The sequence below is a fragment of the Melanaphis sacchari genome, unplaced genomic scaffold (assembly GCF_002803265.2).
Source record: "Melanaphis sacchari strain LSU unplaced genomic scaffold, SCAv2.0 Contig0_pilon_pilon, whole genome shotgun sequence".
Classification (NCBI taxonomy): Eukaryota; Metazoa; Arthropoda; class Insecta; order Hemiptera; family Aphididae; genus Melanaphis; species Melanaphis sacchari.
In genome coordinates, this window is record NW_020270366.1 from 4,789,264 (window position 1) to 4,811,640 (window position 22,377).

The following is a 22,377-nucleotide window of genomic DNA, read 5'->3' on the forward strand; positions in this document are numbered from 1 at the left end:
CAAATATCAAATCGTAGAAAATATGGTATTTGAATATATTTAATCATTCCTGTAATCATGATTTAAATTAATTTATTATTAAATGAAAATGGGAGTGAGGTGAACATATTCGGGAAATCATTCTACATATTTTTAAGATTTATTATATATATATAATATATGTATGCATGGAGTGTACCTATATGGCTATAAGTGTATGTGAGTGTATACAAGGAATTTTTCGGAGTTGTATTGTATAATTTTTTTTTCTTTGAACGATTGTGACCGAATACTCATAAATTCTGATCCATCGATACATTTTTGTGAAATGCACGTCGGGGTCAGACTATGTAGAATTATAGGTATAATATAAGGTTATATACTTATATAGTTCCTATAAGACGAAAAAATGTATAAATATATTATGGTCGTAGTAATCGTAGTCGTAAGTGTCGACGATCGGCGAGACCGTATCCGACGAGTGATATGATAAAACACAAAACAAAAAATAAAAAGACCAAATACTAATAGATGGAAAAAAAAAATAAACCTTAAACACGAGTCGGAAGCACGGGGCAAAGAAAGAGTGAAAAGAAAATGGCATGCTTCCAGCGAAGACTAAAAACTCACTACCGTCTATCCGACCATCTAAATTACCAATTCAAATGATGTCCTACGCACATATATATACCACAGCCGCATATAAGCTCCGGCCGAGGAGTAATCCAACCCAGTCGTAAATCTGAGGACACTGTATACATTACATGTATATATTGCATTATATATACTATATATGTGAATGTACATGGTATTTTGGATTAAGACGTTTCTCCCCACCCTAAGGTTTCGAATCTCTTTCTCTCTCACACACCCCAATCACGGTCACTTATTTTATTTGTTGACCGGAACCTTTTCAGTTTGTTTATTATTTTTCTTTTCTTGTTTCAGAATTATAATTCGGTCGGACATGGTTGTCGTTATTGTTTTCGTTGTCGCCACATACGCCATCGTCGATCACGACTACCACGACAACTGAGATGTGTCGTCTCGCAACAAATATACAAATATATATTATTATCTTCTATTCATCGGGTAATCAAATACGTCAGATTTTATTTTCAATATTATTTTGAAAAATTTCGTTCACGTGCATGGCCGTCTTCTTATGCCAGACTCCATGCTTCACATCTATTATTACCACGAGCTATACCATTCCCTTAAACAACTTTAAGAAATTAAACTTGTATTTTTCACTATCTTCACAAATTTTACGATAGAATATTTGCGTTATTTACGTTCACACTGATATATTGTGATAATATTTATCATTACTACGTAGTTCTTTACTGTGTGTGTTGATCTTCGCGTTTTAATACATATTTTAATATTTATTTTTAACCTGCAATTTGTTTTCTTGCACACGTTTCGTACATAATTTATTGGATGTGTAACAGTATGTAACTAAATAGTTATTATATAGTATAAACATTAAACGTATATATATATGTGTACAGCAATTTCTGTAAGTGAACTCCTGTACGAATTTAATATTTTATATAACTCGATTGATAGCTATGATATCCGTTTATACCTAGGTACATGGTTTACGTTTGATCTGTGCTCGTATATTTTAGATGTTACTCTTAATTTTTATTTTTATTTTTACTAACCGATGTTTGTTTACTATATGACTTTTTTAGATCAATTAAAAATTAATATGTTTTAATCTCAACAACTGCACTGAATTATTGTAACTAAAAATATAATATAACTAATAATTATTCAAAAATAACGTCCGTTTTACTGGTAGACCCAATATTGTTTTGAAATATTTAAGTTAGTTCTAAAGTTGATGTTTCATGGGGTTCATACGAATTAGTTCTTGGTTTTAGAATAATTATAATGTTTTATCTAACTTTCTTTAAATTGTTTAATATATTTCACTAATTGTAATCTAGGTTAATACTAAATGCATGTTTGGATTTGGTTTTATCGAAACTTTTATACTTGATAATAAAATTGTCAATTATAGTATTAAAGTTTTTTTTTTACTTTCATTTTGGAACATAAATTATCATACAGCTAATAACTATAATTCATGGGTGTGCGCGTATACATGTATTTAAACGGTTTAAAACGATAAAACTGTTAACGGAGTGTGTGTTATTATTACATGGTTTTAAAACCATTCAAAAAATTATTTAATCGGTGATATTATGCATTGATATCGTTTTATTTACTATTATATTATATATTATTTTAATTTATTAATTTGTTTCAGGTGCGTGAAGATTAATGGGACTTGCCTTCGACGTTTTTTTTTTTTAAATTTATTTTTTTTTATTTTTTAATGAATACCTACAAAATCACACGTGAGCTTCTTCGAACATCGAAAATAGTCACATCATTATGTAATATACTATATTATACTGCGCCTTAGTCGCATAGCTCCCAAGTGCGTACATAATATTAAATATACGATAAGCGCTTGTACGCGTAATAAATAAGAACGTATGTGTAACTGCACAGCGGGCGTGAACGATAAATAAGAATTTTTGTTCCTCCATCTCTATATATGAATTGTAATTATATTAAATGTGTACCGTTCAAGTAGTTCTTTTGCTTTGAACGCAACTCGTGCAGTGTGAATAACAGATATATATATTATATTTTTTTCTGGCTCGCGGGACCGACGGTCCGCCAAATGCTTGCAGTCGTCGTCGCAATAAACTCTCTCGCGGCGGGCGCGGGGCGTGTTCCGCGTGCAGTGTTTTAATATGCGTCGTGTCAAAGGCTGCGTACAGCATGAGGTATTGATGCAGTACGAAAGACGAATATAAAAAAAATCTCGTCTGGCTGGGTTCCAAATTCGAAACAGAAAAAAAAAATTAAAACAGTATACCACACGACGTTAAAGCGAGTGTAATAATACTATACGCTACGGCATATATTTACATATTAACATAAATATCATGATATATGTTATATATTTATACATTATACATCATGTACTATCGACAATTGTCAATGCCGAAAAAATCGTTGGATCAATAGGTAACCTATTCATAATATGGTATAATAATAGTCGATAGTGTTTATATTATGATGGTCGTATATTATGCATACTACAAGCAATAGTCGAAATCGCATTACCATACGCCTTGCACCATATAATTTAGTAAGACGAAGGGCGGTTCGTATTTGGTTATTTTTAGCCACGTATAACTACATTGTCTGGGGAAATATAGATATAAGTATTTATAGTATATAGTTTTAAAAGTCATCTCAGCATCACACCACCTTATTGGATACACTGCAGGGGTATTTATTATAAAATGTATATAGAACTGTTATATTTTTATGTTAATAAACAATAATATTATGTACTATATGATGTAGATTTTATATTTTAGTTTTATAGTAGGTATATTATGTATAATAATATACTTGTTAAATATATTATGTTGATAATTTTTGGAATATTTCTGATGATAAAACGTCATTTAAATAATAATTAAGAATGAAAACTTACAACATTAAGCATTAAGCATTAAAAAATTATTTTATATCCAATACACATAATTGAATTGATAATATACAGACAAAAATATGTTAACATTGTAGTGCAAATCATTGAAAAATAACAAACAGGTTTGAAAAAAAATATCATATATATATATAAGACTTTTAGATAAAATAAATACATATGAAACAGGTTTAAAGTAAAAAATCTATTCGTTTTAATGTTACTAATTTCTTTCATTTTTCGGTTGCCTGATTATCTTATGACTAAATTATGAAAGAAAATATATACAGTGATATTTTATAATCTTAATGTACACGATTTCCATATATAACGTAATTTTTGAATTTATTTTTTCTTTTTTTTCCTATCAAATTTACTACTTTATTTGTGTTGATATTTCACAATATGATCATCACAGTGAAATCTGATTAGGAAATTTTCAATCTTTTAGACGCAATAAACGACGTATGTATTTAAATATTGAATACCAGAATACTCATACACGTGTTCGAGGTTCACCACAAACAATCACCACACGAATAAGATTTCATTTGTAGGTGACCTTTATTATGCGTCTTTGTATAATATATGTATGTTATGTATTTATACGGTAAGTATTCGAGGATGGTCCTGTATGGTTAGCCGTCGGTTAACCAGGGTAGACGACTATCTACATAGTATTTTGTCGAAAACAATCTTGATGCATGAAATTTTGTCGAAAGAATCGAAACTAGTGAGTAAATTGACCGTACATGTTTTCAAGTATAATTATCACACTCTCGCTATATGTCCACATTACCGACATGTAAAGATATTTTAAACAATTTCTTGGAAACTCGAATGTCATATGATATACGCTCTCGACCATTATTGCCATTAAAATAATAATTATATCATGCACAACGGATCATTTTCATCTAAAAATGATGGTGAACACCATTTTCCACCACTGTTCATTTTTCATTGAAAAAAAAAAGATTCATACATTTTATTTATTTTTTTAATATTATTATTTTAATATATCAGTTGTTTTTTAAATATTAATATTATTTATTTTATTTTTACAAAGTATAAAAAATATTTTATTTATTTTGTTTTTTTATATAATATAACTATAATAAAAGCATGTTAAACTTCTATACTATTAATTCTGTATTTTTATTTAAAATATTGACGATAATTTGAATATGTCATATTTTATTTCAAAGTTATTAATTATTATGAAAAAACTAATGTTTACTATGTTTTACTAAAATTATTTTTAATTTTAATATGTTTCCTACTTGATGTTTAGTTACGCACAAACACATAGAACAGTATACTTATTCAGTACCAATAGTTATTTATTATAGTTAATAAGACAGTGATAATTCATTAAGTGAATAATGAAAGAAAATATAGTCAACAGAGGAAAATTGTTTTTTATATTTATTTATTTTTAATAAAACGGACAGTGGTGTAAAAAGAATTCCGGGCAGGATAATACTCCCGAGACAGCAGGCTTATTTAATTATATGAAATATACATATTTACGTGGAACCTTCAGTAGCCCATAACATTCACTGAAAACAGGAAAGGTGTTTTTGATAGTATATACATTGTTAGTAGCTGGTATACACAAGATAAATATTAAATATGCTGTCTTCGGTCCAACTTACCCATGATAATTTATTGATAACATAAATATTTATGCAGGCTCAACAATGCTCTGCACATCAATAAAAAGTTGTGCAATATAAAATTATTTGAACGTAAGTTTAAAAAGGGGGAAGGCACAATACATTTTTTCCTATTGTCATTGATTTTTTTTTTCTAATTAATATTTTTAAATATGTCACTATATAATATGTTAAGATAGTTATGGTAAAATATTATATAATATATTATTATAATCTACAGGAATTATTATTTTATTTAACAAATTTTCGTTTTTGCGTTGAATCAATTTTCTAGAGTTATAATATTGATTTTCGTAAACTATTTAGAAAGTAACGAGTATGAACTTTGGGCCAGGAAATGTATGCGAACATAAGCGTAGATGGATCTTAGTCATGAAATCATACTAGTATCGCATTTGCTGTTTGGGATTTGGGGAAACTTATTCCGTACTCGTTTGTTGTGTATTTTATACATATTATAATCAATGTTCTTTAACCTCGACGCGCAGTGTCGTCAGGCACGCGACACTCTTTAACACAACTTTTTTTTGTTGTTTTTTACCTTAATTAAAACGATATTGCAGCGTACTTAATGTATATTATTTATATGTATAATACTATATTGACATCATGACGAAAGATCATAAATTATCAAAACTACCATAGAATACGTATGATATTTTTCGCTGGGGTCGGTAGTTATGTAACAGTAGATATCCGTTGAGGTGTAGATTTTTGACCCAAATACTTAGGCGTTTAGTTGGATGCGCGGCGCATGCGTGCAATTTGGAAACGTATATTATTATTATTATTATTATTATTATTATTATTATCATTATTATTGTTATTATCATTATATTCCGCCCACACACTGAGGGATGAAAAATCAATACGACCCGGCGGCGACATACTACTCGCGCGATCGGGTACTTTCCGCAGGCGGCGGCGCGTAGCGTCTGACCTATCGCATGGCGTCTTATTCGTTTCGTGAAACTGTGACGACAATGTTGTACATAGGTTGTTAAAATGGAAGTACAATATCATCATTGCTTCTCATCGAAAATGATCTGCAACCATCAACGTGGGCACTGTAAATATTAATAACTGCTGATGAATGATGATATTAATATGTGTACTGCGGGCTGTAAGATATGTGTACCACACATAGGTATATGAATAACAATAGTAATAATATGGTCGTCGGACTTATAAAACAAGTAGTAAAACTGCACTAAAATTCTTACGTTATCCGATAGTTGAACAACGTCGAAATGATTGTGTGACATAAGGTAGCCAAAAATTAATTTACAGAATGATAACGTATCTTATACAAAATATATAGGTACATATCTTTAAACCTATTGAACATTATTCAGGTGTGTTCTACAGTTTAAATTATTACATTTATACGTTAAGTAGTACGAAATCAACCAACATTTATTTCGTTAAAATTATGTTTAATAAATATTAAATTGTGTGTAGAATTCCGAAAATAAGAAGATACAATACATATACAACATTTAAGAGCGAATAGTATTACACTGTTAACTTCTTAGAGAAAAATCAGTTACGTAACTTAATTTAGCTAAATGTATTTTTATATTGTGAATAAAATTAAAATGTAATTAAATAGCCTTGGATGTCATTGTTTTTGGATCAATAAAAAAATTGCAATAACAAAGATTATAATAAGTAGGTTCATAAAAATTATAAATATACTCCCCAGTCCTCATATTGTTATAATATTATAGTTATAGTTAATTTAATTAATTATATTTATTGGTTACATATTTTTATATGTCTTATTTTTAATCGTATTAGTTATACAAGTTTTTCACAATAATACATAATTAAAGTATATCTCGCACTATATAGCTAAAAAAAAAAAAATAAAATCATTTTTGTTTATTCATTTGATTTTTAATATTTTTTAAGATGATTTCTATTATAATATTTACTGAATTATAATATATTGATTTAATTATTAATAAAGTGTGCATACATTAAATAATCAATTATTTAAATTTGCATCTTAGATATTTTATGTAAAATTATGGCCTATGGGAGAATACATTGAATTTATTTAAGTAGTTGATTTTTATGGTACTAGATAATTGTCATATTAATACGGTAGGGCAAATATAATTGCAATATATATACATTTAATAAATATTTTAATTAAATTTCAATATTCATGTATTATATATAAATATACTAAATATATATACAACAAACGAGTGAGATAAGTATGATTCATACTTACTATATTATACATACATACTACTATATTCATACTGTATGAATATTATTTATATAATTTAGCCATATTGTAAGCTACCGTAGTAATTAAGACATTTTTTTTTTGTATATTATATTTAATTATTATTTATTTATTACAGGTAGCATCTATCTATATTTTCTATGAATTTCATATCGTCTTTCTGGAATTTTACAATCACTGTGCTATGTAGCCAATAGTCATTATGGTTCTAAAACTAATTAATACTCACATGTGCATTTTTTTTCTCTATTTAAATTTAATTATCAATTATGTTTCGGTATTTTTTTTAAAATTTATATAATTTATATGTCTGATCACAGAATTACTAAATAATCTCATGTATTCATAGTAAAATATATTTAAAAAATGACCATAATTTTTCTCGAATTAAACGGAGTTTATAATTATGATTTATAACTATTTTACATATCACATCTAACTAGACACTCTTTACATTGATGTACGGTAATTATTTATGCGCACCAAACAAAAAAAAAAATAAATAAAAGTAATCCACCGAGCTTAAATCCAAACTACCAACGAACACTATTTTCGGACCACCGAATAAATCTCATATAATCTTACTCGTTTATCGTTAACCGTGTCCTAATATAACAACACGTCAGTATATATATATATATAAACCTATGTATTATGTATATATATATATATATATATATATGATATTGCGTGTTGTGTAGTGTATACCTACGCTGCGGTGACGGCCCCGGGTTATTCTGTCGTATATTGCGTATAGAAAATCGAAATAAAACCTATAAATGACAATTAAAGGTATTTTTGTTACTTCTTTTTGTATTTTGTATTTTGTATTATTTTTTTTTTTTTTTAATGAGCAGCCTCGGATAGACAGTATTTTCTTCCGTTAATTAAAAGTAAACATGTAACATATTATAAATAAGACACATATGCATTTAAATTAAAATAAAACGTCAATGCATATTCATTTATTCTCTATATAAGTTTAAAATGTAAAGTAGCATCGATTTTATTATTCAATATTATACTTACTGTACCGTACGTATTATACAGTTCACAGTAATATATTTAATTGCAACGTTCATATTTTAATAAATAATTATTCGATCTAAAACTTTAAAGTCAATCATGATAATAGTCATAAAATGAAATTTTCATTTTTACTGAACAAAAAAACATTATTATAGGATTATACTAGTATAGGTATAATAAATTTGTATATAGGTCATAATAGCCTAATAGCCGGTATAATAGGTAGATACACAGTAGTTTTTAGTTTGCAGGAGATATAATAAAATACGCGTAAAACTGTTATCCGCCCCAAATCTAGACTATGCTGCTACACACCGTTATATCATTTATAATTTTTATTAATTTATCGTCCGAAATATAATTCCGGTGATAATAATTTTTGGATTTTACATAAGCTAAAATATAATGTATTCTTTGTGACAACTAATTCTTTGACCAAGGTGATTCGTAATATATCTGCGTGTAATATTATAAAAAACCCAGACATTCAATTTTGCGGTCACGTATTACTATATTGTATTATTTATTATAATATTAAATGATAGAAAATAATACTACTCTATAAAATGCTGTTTTCAGTGTAGATAAAAAAATTAGATGGAACTAGAAAAATATGTAGGTACCTATGAATGGAAAAGTACATTATACATGCAATTTTTTTATTTAATTTAAAAAAAGTAGTGAATATAATATTACGTGTGTCACCAATCAATAAGCTAAATGCTTTATATAGTAACTTAATACTTTACTTTGGTAGGTACTTTTAAATTATGAATATATTGTGGTACACTTGTTAAGTTTTAACTTTTAGGTAAGTAATAACAGTTTCAAGTCCGATTTTAAGCGAGACATTTTGTACATACGTATAGTGAATGTTAATGTGTACCTACTATTACAAACGCATAATTTTTTCCTTTAAAATAATTATTTTTTAAGAAAATATAAATTAAATACAAAACATAAAATATGATAAAAATGATCGTATTAAATAAATTATTTTATACATAAAAACATGTTGTTAACTTTCAGTTTTATTCTTAAAATATATCAGTTTATAATATTTAATTTTATGTATCTTATTCCTAATAAAAATGTAGTTTTAATAATCATTTAAACGGATATTTATCATTTACCTATTTCGATTTTATTATAGTTAAGTCATTAAAATTATTTTACAATGAGGAATGATAATAATTGCTGATTCTAATAATTCAGCATTAATATTATTTCACGAACACAAAATCGTGAAAATATAATATCAATATTAATTATAAGGTACCTATAGGCTATATAGGCTATAAGTCATATTATATTTGATAATTTTTTGACGTCAACACGGTTGAATTATATATGTATGTCACGTACTGACAAATGACAACTAAACAACAACATAAACAAAAGTATATTCTACCTACTGTTGGAATCATGTGGGACAACACCATATAATAAATAGTGTATTGCGTATAAACTGTCGAATATTAGTACATCGACCTTTTATAATTTTCTAAAACAGAGATAAACGATGTGTTTAATTGTATTTATCTATTTATAAACAATTTAAAAAAATTACATGCTATATAATTATTATTTGCCTTCATATAACGTACGTCGTTAGGGTCGATATCAAGAATTTATAAAGGAACCTGGTGATTGACATTATAATATCATGTATATAAGCTGTTGCATTAAGCTGTTTACGCTTTCTAACAATATAATACATAAAGACACATAAACGAATACTATATATCTCATTTCTCCAGTGAAGTTTGAACCGTTTTAGATCTATATTACTGTGTGAATGACAAAAACGAATAATTCTCTTGAGAACATATTATTAACACCAACGAATAGGCGCTTTCTGTCAGGTTTGTTTTTTGATTTAATTAAGAAAATACATTTATATTAGAACTCGTGCCCGTGGTCAATTAAAATACGTATATACATATATAAGTACTCATACAATTCCGAAAGTCGACTGTATACGTACGTATCTGCATTTATAGATTTAACTACGATTTAATATACGTAATGTATTATTTATATAATATATGCACGAGATACAATATCATTACAGTCGCGTTGTTAACAGAAAAAAAAATCGAAATAATAATATTTATATAAAAAAAAAAAACACTGGATTGGTAAACACTTATAATGGCTACCGTTTGACTAGCGTTCATATCTAAACACAAAATCTCTGATCGAAATACATCTGAATTTTCAAAAGTTATTTTTTTCCTCCGTAATGCTACGTATTTTAATAATGTTACTATCCACTATTTCCCCTCCCCTCAATACCACTGATAGTTTCACCTCACCGCCACTTCCGTTCCGCCTTTCGACGCAACGATTGTGTTCTTACCGCTGTGTGCGTGCAGCCCATTTACTTATACCTTTAATGAGATATAGTGTTCGTGTATAGTCCGAACAACGTGCTACGTGTAATGGCCACCCAACTGGCGAGGCACGCAGGCCGACGGTTTTGCATAAAAACCAGTTTCTTTCTGTCTATTTTTTTTTCCCATTTATTTATTATATTTAAATTCTCGGAGGAAAATCATTCGTATAACCGAATTACCATAATCATTATTACACGTATACATGCCCCGTGCACTGCGGGTTTGCGCGTCGCTGACGGTGCTTATTTTTTCGACTTACGCGTATTAAAATAATATTACTAATAATATATTGATAATAATATATGCATATGACACTTAGGATGGACTTAATATTGTTTTACAAAAAAATTATCGCACAACCAGTAAGTAGCGAGTAGTGACCGGATAATTTATTTACGCCGGTGAAACGTATAGGATACCATAAGTATGGATAGAAACGATTTTTTTTTTTTAACGAAACTGCCTACACATAAATTGTTCAATGTTATAATCATAAATATTTTGTTACTTTTTTTTTATCCATCGCTCGGATTATAATGTAGCTGGTACAACAAATATGGTATATATACCTACTCGTTTTCGATAAATTGTGAATTCGATAAACAATCGAAGGCGTGTAACAACACGTATAGCTACGCTAACCGATCGGAGTAAGACTGTAGTATTATTAAAGTCTTAAAAAAAATCAACATCACACAACCTGCAAGTATTATTATATCGTACCGACAATAACAAAATGCTGTTTTCGCGTTTTTGAAGTAGTTTATCGTTAAAATATTTAATGAGGAAATTTTTAATCAAACCAATTTCGTAGTAACGTGATGTAATCATACGCATGCATTTCCGAAGAAGTATAACTCCTCAAGTGTGGGTTGCTTAGGAACCTTACGACCCTTCACTCAACTACCTTTAAATTGATTGTTTAATGTGAATTAAATATTTTATGTCGACAACAGTCAATAGATACCTTTTCAGTTCATAAGTTATTAATTATCTCGATATCTCAAAAATCGGTATTAATTGATTGATTCTGTAGTCGACATCGAGATCAAAGACTACTTATAGCGCAAATTAATTGAATGTTATTTTAGCAAATACACTGTTAAAGAACGCTTATTACTTAATACTATATTAGACAGTCGTCGTAATTTAGACTTGATTTTTGGAGAACATAGGTAACTGTTTGCGTACTCAGGCTATTAAATTAGTTCTTTAAAAATTCTAGGAATTTAAACTCTGCTAAAAATAATTACATTGTTCGATAAGAGTGATAGGAAAAATCAATATTGGTAGGGTTAATGTTTCTCGTAGGGATTATCCTCAGTTCTCAAGTATGTTAAAATAATTACTACACTGACCATTACCGAAATATCAAACGTGTACTAAATATTTAAGAAAACACAAAAAAAAGAAAAGAAGCCGTTGAAGTACTATGCAAGAAAATCCTTGTTCGGCCAACATCGCGTGTATTTACGCGGCAGTATTATGGATAATATTAATATTATATTTCAACATCGTTTTTAAGAATTCGTTACGGCCATCACCACCAGTTGGCGCGTGTAAAGAGTTTGTACTAGATGGCGTCTGGTATATAACGTTGGAATTCGAAGACTAGTCTCATTGTAATATAAAAATTAATTTTAATATATTTAAAATAAAATGTGTCTCTATTCGCAAATATTATTAGAACAATTCGCTACATAATTTTTGTTTAATAGATAATTTATTGTTAACAGTGTGAATCGTCAAAAAATGAGTATGACGACTAGAATTCGGTGAGGCGGCTATCAAACAAGAAAAATTGTATTTTTAGCTGTGTGTTGAGTTGCCTGTGATTACGTGACAAAGGCGTTTTTTATATTTTTTATTTTTACCGAAAAAATGCAATAATATAAAATCAAAACGTGTATAATATAGTTAAAATTTGTGTACACTATATCTTTTTAATAGAAATAAATTACATATTTTAGTTTATATTTTTAAAAACACCTCTTTTAAATGATAAAACATTAAAAACTTGTTTATGAGTGTATTATTAATTATTATATAGTTATAGTCATACTATTTAAATATTGAAAAATCTACAAATCAATAGATTCGTTTGCTCTAAATGAGTTTAAAATATGCAACATGAAGCACTTAGTGGAAATATCGAGTTAATAAAATTATAGATATCATTTATATATTTATTATGAAAAAACGTCAAAAGAATAAGACATTTGACAATAAGAATAATTTTAAGTGTTACAGAGCAAGAGAAAATATGTAATTATTAAAATTAAAAACAAAAATGTGTGATATAAAAGATAAATATAGTTTAACAAAATAATAGTCTTATCTGATCTAAAATATTCCTCGTTTGATTATCACTATTTATAAAGTTCATACATCAAGAACGTCAAAAATTGTGTTTTATCATTATAACTCTGAGCTATTTGTAGTTTAAAAGTATTTTTCACGAAAATCACTTCTGTTCGTTAAGTTACAGATTATATTGCCTTGATGATGTATAACGAATTATAAAAAACAATCAGAACGTTTATAAACGCATAAATGTTTTAGAAGATTTTTATCGACTGCCATTTTAAAAAGCGACCATACAAAAATTATTATGTGTTTAATAACAATTACGGTTTTGGTACAGTAAAAAAAAAAATCTATTGAAATTAATGCACGCACCTACATCCGTCATTATTAATTTATTAGCCTATTTAACAACCAATAAAACGAAAACACGTTAAACTTTTAGCGTTATTTAATAACGTGTACATACGGACGGTGTTTATGACTATATTATATATTATTTTTTTAAATATGTATATACTTATATATTTATATTTACATGTAAAGACAGTTGATTTCAAAAATTGAAGATACTCATATGTATTTATTTTCCCGATTTTGAATGTATGTGTTGTATCAATTTTGAATTAATAAGTTAGGTTCTACCTGTAGCCTATATTACACGGTTAATTAAATAATTTATATTTCTTTTTTCGAATAATCCATATCCAAATATAATTTAGGAAAAAAGCAATTATATGTTAGTTCAAATACTTTATTTTTATTAAAAAAAAATTACAATCTACACTTAAAATAGCATAATATGTTAATTAGATGATATAAACCAAAAAATATTTAAATAAAACAATGTCGACCAAAGAACATCTATAGCGGTGAAAATATTATATTTCTAACATATTATTATAAAATTATAATTTATAATTTAGAAGGTATATTACAATTAATTAGTATATATTTGAGTTTCTAATGAATAATAATTACTATCTAGTACCGTGCAGGTAATATAAATAAATGTGCGTTTAATTTATTGAGACTACAATTAGTTCAGAATATATAATAATAATATTTGTGTATAATTAAAACAGCCAATTAAAAAAAAAAAAAAAACATTTATTAACTATCGTATAGAATTTGAGGTTGACGAAATCGAGTATATTCTATGCATAGATACCTACCTAGTATGATAAAAAATTCTTAATAAGAATAATAGTGAAAAAAAATTGGCATTGTCAACTGTAATTAATATACCTATTAATTTATTTTTGTCGATAATTGTAATTGATGGGTATAAATTATATGCTTATAATTTATACATTGTGTGTAACAGATATAATATTACTTCACACACTTTGTGAAATATGATTTAGTGTCTAGTTTAAAAATTGTAAGTTGAATTTTTTTTCAATTCGTTTGTAAATAGAAAGAATATTGTGTTATAATACTCGTTCTATAAATAATATCTACTATTTATTATTATTATTATTATATATATATATATTTATTTATATATTGTAAGACAAGTTACAAGGTCTTTAGAATATACTGAAGAAGTTGATTCGCAATTGAATATATATGCAATACGCGCGTCTCGTAAAATATAAAAACCTTATTGCATATTATATACTAGCCAACTCGTAAAATATTTTCGTAGGGATATCGAGTATGAACTTTTTTTACTATAAATATATATATATATATATGTGTGTGTGTATGCGTTATGTATGTAATATGTTTATAAGCGCACACTTCAATAGAAGCGTATAAGTTGTATGCATAATACATAATAGAAAATGTTGAACATTTCTCGAGAAAAAATGAATTTAAAAAATCAGTGATATTTTAAAATGCTGTTATAAAAATGAGATTAATCATGTAGGAACAGAATAATTTCACGAACGAAAATATAATATGTGAAATAATATGTTATTTGCATTGAATAAATTTGATGTCATATCAAGAATAAAAATCATCAATAAAATATAATAAAACCTAATTATATATTTTTAATAATTTAATCTTTGTAGGTTTGTAAATATTATTAATAACATATAACCTCTAACCCTAACCTTAAAAATAATCTTAAATCAATATAACCTCCAATAGTCATAGATATCGGTAATAGTTTTTAAAAAATAATAAAATAACAAAAAATTTTATTTGTTGAAACAATGTAATGATTTTCAAAATAGTTTGTACCGTTAACGAACGACATATTTAAGTTTACAGATAACCTAAGTTTCGAATTTTAAATTTCTCATTCCAATTTGGCAACCAATAATTTTAGGTAATACATAGGTCAACTTTTCTCAAAAAAATAAAAGCCATAGTATTGACATTTTAATTACTAATAAGCGTATTACATATACTTTTATGGTTCATACTTCATAGTTATATTTATATATATATTATGTATATAGTATCTACTTTATAGTATAAGTATATTGTTGTTATATATATATATATATATATATATAATATTTAGGTTATTACACATAATTGTATTACCTATATTATTGGAGGTACATGTGTACATGCAATTATCTAAATTATCTATGGACAAAACATAATCGTTGCTTATACAATATAAATACCCAACCTATTTTTATACGTGAAGATATATAATATTATATTTTATAAATATATGTTATGTGGTGATAGTTATTAGATTTTTGTCAAGGGAGGAGTTGGAGCAAGCCGTTTAGAAATAATAAAAATAGCCAACTCATAATTTAAGGTCGTATACACAGGTCTAATGATTGAGCAATCGCCTCCTCGAAGGTCTTTAAACACGGGTTGTATTATATATTATTATATAGCAAGTGCTAAAGAGAAAAAAATGCACGTTATTAATATTATTATACTTTCTACCTATCAACTTATCTATCCACAATCACGTCTTTGATGGCAAATTTATCTTAGCTCGAGGTTCTTTATTGTTAAATATTATACTATGTTATTGTGAGTACGCACATACCTCTAGAAAGTAAATAAAGTTAGAAAGCTGATTCTGCACAAGTTATAGTAATTAATATTTCTAATAAGTCTTGAAAATTGTCACAACGGTGTAATTTGGAAGTAATAACACAATAATAATTGTTTTGAATAACTTTTGATTGTATTGATTTCAAATTAAATGAAAAAAAAAAAAAATTATTTAAAAACATCTAAATTATTACCTAGAAAACATTTGTTTAGTCGTAGTAAAATCTTCTTTTACAGTTGTACATAATACACATTAAATACGAACAAATTAATTAAATTATATTCTAAACGTAGTATAATAATATATAATAATATAACGGTTTACATATATCGGTATATTACGGTATACCGTGGGTTATCTACTTGTGTAGTCATGCACTTGTGTGTAATCGCTGTTGCAGCTGCAGTCTTAGCGAATGACTATATTATATCGCGTCGAATGCAGGTCGCAGCAGTCATCGGGCGCGGTTATGAAACTTAGGCTCATGGTGACCACACAAAAATAATCAGTAAGTAATAATTATCGGTGTGAGCATAGGAGCTATAGTCTTCTATATAGTATACGTACTATGTCTCTATGTGTGTGGTTAGTGTGCCAATCGCTCAAACTGCACATACAAAGATAAAATAATACAACACAGCCGCACACATCAGCACGTCCGCATTATAATAATAATAGTATTGCGTCGTACGCGCGATAGCTGTATATATTATATAGGCCTGTATATGGAAGATTTTATGACGTATTTGTGTCACCAGAGAAACTAATAATGTCGTGGAGATAGATCCGAGACATTCGAGGAATGTATTTTATAGATATTTGGATAGGTACATATCTACACGTGTAATATATTTATAAAATTATAATGATATCTCGTACACTGAAATAAAAAAAATAATAGTAATAATATTATGGCCATAGAAACCGTAGTTAAAGATATCGACTAAACCCAAACAATGCGTCTAACACCTTAAACTCATCTTATACTAATAGACTACTGGAGTTCAGTTCAAGTAATATGGAGTATAGGTCCTGAAAACGTTAGGTTAAACTCAAAAAGTTTGTACAGTAGGTACCTATATAATGCGCTCAATGAGCAAATTTGAACAAATAAATCAAGAATTTTGAATGGAAAGCTATATACTAGGGTGACCATACGTGCTCGCTTAAAATAGGATTATCCCTTTTTTATCATGTCTTGTTATCCCGAAAAACTCCAAATGGGACGCATTTTATCCGATTTTAAAAACTTGTATTGTTTTAATCCCGTTATTTCCATATTATTAAATAATGTTTGTAAAGAAATATATTATAATTATTAATTTATTATTTTAATAAATCGTGACTTAAATGTAATTGAAAAAAATAAAAAAATATTATAGGTACTAATAAAAAATTGCTTGTCCCGTTTCTTTATTTTTAATAACACAAGACAGATGAATTGTTTGAAAGAAAAATTAGTGCGACTCTCACACGAATACGCGTATTTATAGTTAAAACTGCATTTATTCAAGCATCACATAAGCCATAATCGATATCCTTTAACGTAACTATTTCAAATTCATCATAAATTGATTATTTGGTTTTTTTTTATGTTTAGGTACCATAAAAAATGCGCAGAACTCAAAACTATTGATAAAATATTAACTATATAATAGCCAATAGGCATCTATATTTAGTATATTTAATCAATGGTAAAAAAAATCATATGGATTTTATACTCATAAATAGAATTTCTGAATCTCACTTCTCACCACAATGGGTTATTTGTTAAAAAATTGTATTTTTCTGTACAAGGTACCTATTGTATATAATATGTATTCGTATGATCACATAATATTCACACCGCTGGCAATCAACAAGAGTATATGAATAATTTGGACGTTTCTTATGATATGCACGTACGTCACCGGACGCTTTCGCGTAGGTATAGGTACATTGTATATTATAGGTACATTTATTATATTAATATATTACAGTCAACGTATATGCACACGATACAAGTCAAGTTTCCGTGTGTCACCTAGAAGAACTCTTCTCGATTATTTATACATATTATATAATATCATAATATATTGAACATATAATACGATACACGTGTTTTTCATCCGGACGTTTTACGGTACCGCGCTCGCGCACCGTGCAATCCTCTCCTTGTCCGCCAGAACGGAATTTCAGTCTTCGTACCGAACCTCCTCCCCCCGCAAACCACTGGCCAAGGGGAACGCGTGTACGATTTATGTACGGCGTGCGAGTGTAATACATGTGTGCGTGTCTCGGCCGGTTGAAATATGACGACGACGAAAACGTTTGAGACGGGCGTTAGGTATAACCATAAATAACGTTCCGCTCAGACTCCGGACGAATCATCTGATCGTATAATAATAATATGTATCGCTACAATTGATCCATCGATCTCGTTTGAATTTGTTTTTTTCATCGCCACGGCCTTGACGCCGTAATCCTAGAAATCAACACCTATACTTCTTTTTATTATAGGAACACTTCAACAATCTACAATTATATATATATATATTATATAAACTCAAGCACACTATCAGAGATTCAGAGACCGAAATAATCACCGGCTTTATAAGACCCATATTTTATGCGTATAGAGTGCGGGGCCCACGTACCTATTTTTATTCGTGAACTAAAGTACCTATTATTTGTAACCACAATGTGTTTCGTTGTCATTCTCAACTTTCAACCATGTGAAATAAATAAATAAATAAAATGCACGCCTAATATATAAATAGATTATTTGGTTATGATAGCCAAATAGTTTATCAAAATTGTAGTTATTACAATGATATACAGGCAAATTAGTTCCCATGACGGGGGATTGGAATATGAAAATTATTAATATTTTTTGATAAAAACTAAAAATAATAAAATTACAAAGTGTATATCAATACTAAGCATCTATATTATAATTTATGCATTAATTTATTAAATCTTTATTTAAGCAAAAATCAATTTTCATCATTAATTATTAATTGAAACTAGTTAATACAATTTTCAGCAAAATTAAACTCACAAAATATTTTTTAGAGTCATTCTACCTACAACAATATTAATGCAAAAACTATTTAATTTTCACCTAGAATCAGCTAGATAATAAAAAAGAAAACATCGATTATTAATTATTTTAATACTTATTAGATATTAATAATTATTTAAAAAAAAATTCAAAAATTTAATACTCCTACACCCTGAAGTGATTAAAGAATAATATAAGATATAAATACAATATTTTTTTTACGAAAATCATACAACTTTCTTATTTCTCCGTCTCTCTAATAATATAATATGCATAGATGTTCATATATGTAGTAACTAGTAAGTATTTTGAGAAGCTTATTATTTAGAAACACGCCATAAAAGCTGAATCTACGATTGAACACCCATTATGAACAACGCCTTCACACTAACCGAATGGTATATATATATATTATACATTGTATAAATTTAATAGAGAGTTATCAAGGGAGGGAGAGAGAAAGATAAAAACTCATATTAAATTTATAGGTACTTTTCTATAATTCTCATTCTATTTTATAGAAATTCAGCCATAGCATTGTCGTGTTACCATTTCAGTGCGGTTACGCGGTACCCATATAATAAACAAACGAATAAAACAAAATATACACAGGCCAAAAAGGGTGCGTGAGTGTTTTCTGGACATCATACAAAACAAATCAATAGAAAACAAAAAACAAAAAAAAAAAATATGAAAAAAAAATCTATATTATGCTCAAAACAAGACTATAAAATGAACTGAACACAAACACGCCGAACGATACCGTTAGGTAGGTATACGTTTTCGAGAGAAAAAAAACTAAATTGTTTTCAACAACAAAACCAAACGGAGGAAAAAAAAATTTTTTCTCTTGTCTCGATTATGGATATATACAATAACGGTATTCAAAGACGATCAGAGGAGCAAAAAATATGAATATTCGGTAATATATACATATTATACATGTATAAATATACTGTAATATCGTCATCTCAAAATGAGAACGAAATGGACAGTCTTCAGTCCACGGCCGAACAACAGAGTACACAGACCAAGTGCAATCTGCGAGTAAGTAAAATATTATAACATTTTTTGTCGTTTCGTTAACTTTACGCCTGTGTTGTAGTATTGTATGATAGGTAATCGCGAAAACGTACTTTATGTTGCACCGTTTAAGTGTCACAGGAATATTGAACTTTAAAGTACATCGCCATTGTACTCCGTGGTCCGATCAGCAATCGCGTTCTATTTCACTGTCAGTATATAGAAAGATATTAAAAAACAATTAATTTTGAGCTAAGATTCGAGTCCGTATGGTTACACATTGTGATTCTTTCTAACCTAAAGCTCAGTCTTTTTTTTTTTTAATTTAATTAAATGTTATTAAAAACCATATTTATTTATTTTAGAGATATTCTATACTATTTCAGAAGTATCTAGTAGTGGTACAAAATTCTATTTTTCAAAAAAGAAATCCTGTTTTTTACTGTAAATTATTTAGTATTGATTTTTTTTTTTTAATTTTGAGAAATCTAATTAAAATTTCAACGATTAGTTTTTAATATTTATAATTTTTATGAAATGATTTAAAAATATATATAAAATAGATAGATTTATTTTCCTTAAACCACTTCAAAAAATGATTAACTTTGATAAATTAGAATAAATCTATACAAATTTACAAATGTTTACATCATATTTTCCAAACTGATTATTATGGGTCTATTGTATTTAGTATATAGTATACACTAAGTTACATAATATAAAAACTACTCGTTTAAATTTTGGTTTTAATTCAGTAAAGTTTTGAAAAAAGTTAAGCACTAAATAATTTACAAAAAAAAAAAAAATTTTGTATCTCTACAATCCTAAATAACATCTAAAAAATATCTCAAAAATCTTAAAAATTAGTATGGATTACTACAATATAAAAGAAAAGACGAGATGAGCATGCTTGGTGATTCACTATGTAAAGTAGCAGCGGGCGTAGGTGATAATGTCTTTTAACGCACACGCAGAAACTTGTTACACACATATATGTATCTATACATTGGGAGACTGTTACTACTGTACGCGTGTTTGTATAATATATATAGGTACGTATATATATATGTGCGGTGTATTATAATATAGACGACCGACGTCCAGCACGGTAGTAGTCACACACAGGTATGACAAAGTGTATGTATAATGTACCTATTATTATTATTATAAAAATTACGTTACCATAAACCATATGATTTATTCGTGTTTGCACACGCTCTGTTTACCCGCGTTTTCCATGCCGCCTTCGGTAAATATTGGTTGCGAGTCGAACAAATCGGAAGCGTACAAACAGATACTAAAGAATATTTAAGCCATTGTAAACATATACCGCAATATTATGATAACGGTTATGGGTGCTTTGAGTGTACTCTGGTTTAGTTTATTTTTTTAATAATTACGTTATAGTCAGCTTGAAAGAGATTGATGTTTGGGGCTGCCACGTAATATGTGTAGGCACAGTTGTTGTATTTTAAATATTTTAGTATATTTTTAAATTATAATCAATGATTTAATATAATTTGTAATTCCAACGCATATATTTACTGCGGCGCGTATATAATTCGTTCATTTATATTCAAATCATTATGTGAACGGCGTGCACATAATATACATATTAAACCGATTTATAAAAATATATATCCGATTTTAATCCTGGATGGATGAGAATAATCGTCGAACTACGGGTCATACGACGATATGAGAAGGGTGGGTCGAAGAATTTTCTAATTTATCGACTACGAATGATGCTGCGGCAGGTAAATCTATTTATATATGTATATATATATTATATATATGTATGCGTATTTGAATGCTGCAGCTTCAATAACATTGGTCGTAGGCGCAAAAGAAGGGGAAACCAGAAAATCCACCGCCTCGTATTCTATCGGAGCGATTAGCATAGAAATGGGGTTGGGAACGACTAAAATATATAAAACTGCGGTGATAGTAATATAATGAGAGAGGGCGGGGTAGAAAGAACGGGATACACGTGAAACTCTGAAGGAAATTGCCGGAAGGAACTCTGGAATAATGCGTGCGTGGCAAAAGTTTTGCGTGGGAGGTCGTATACTTAGTATTCTGTATTCAGCACTGCAACCACCCCGCACACACATATATATTTACGGTGTGTACTGTGCATTGACGTGTGTAT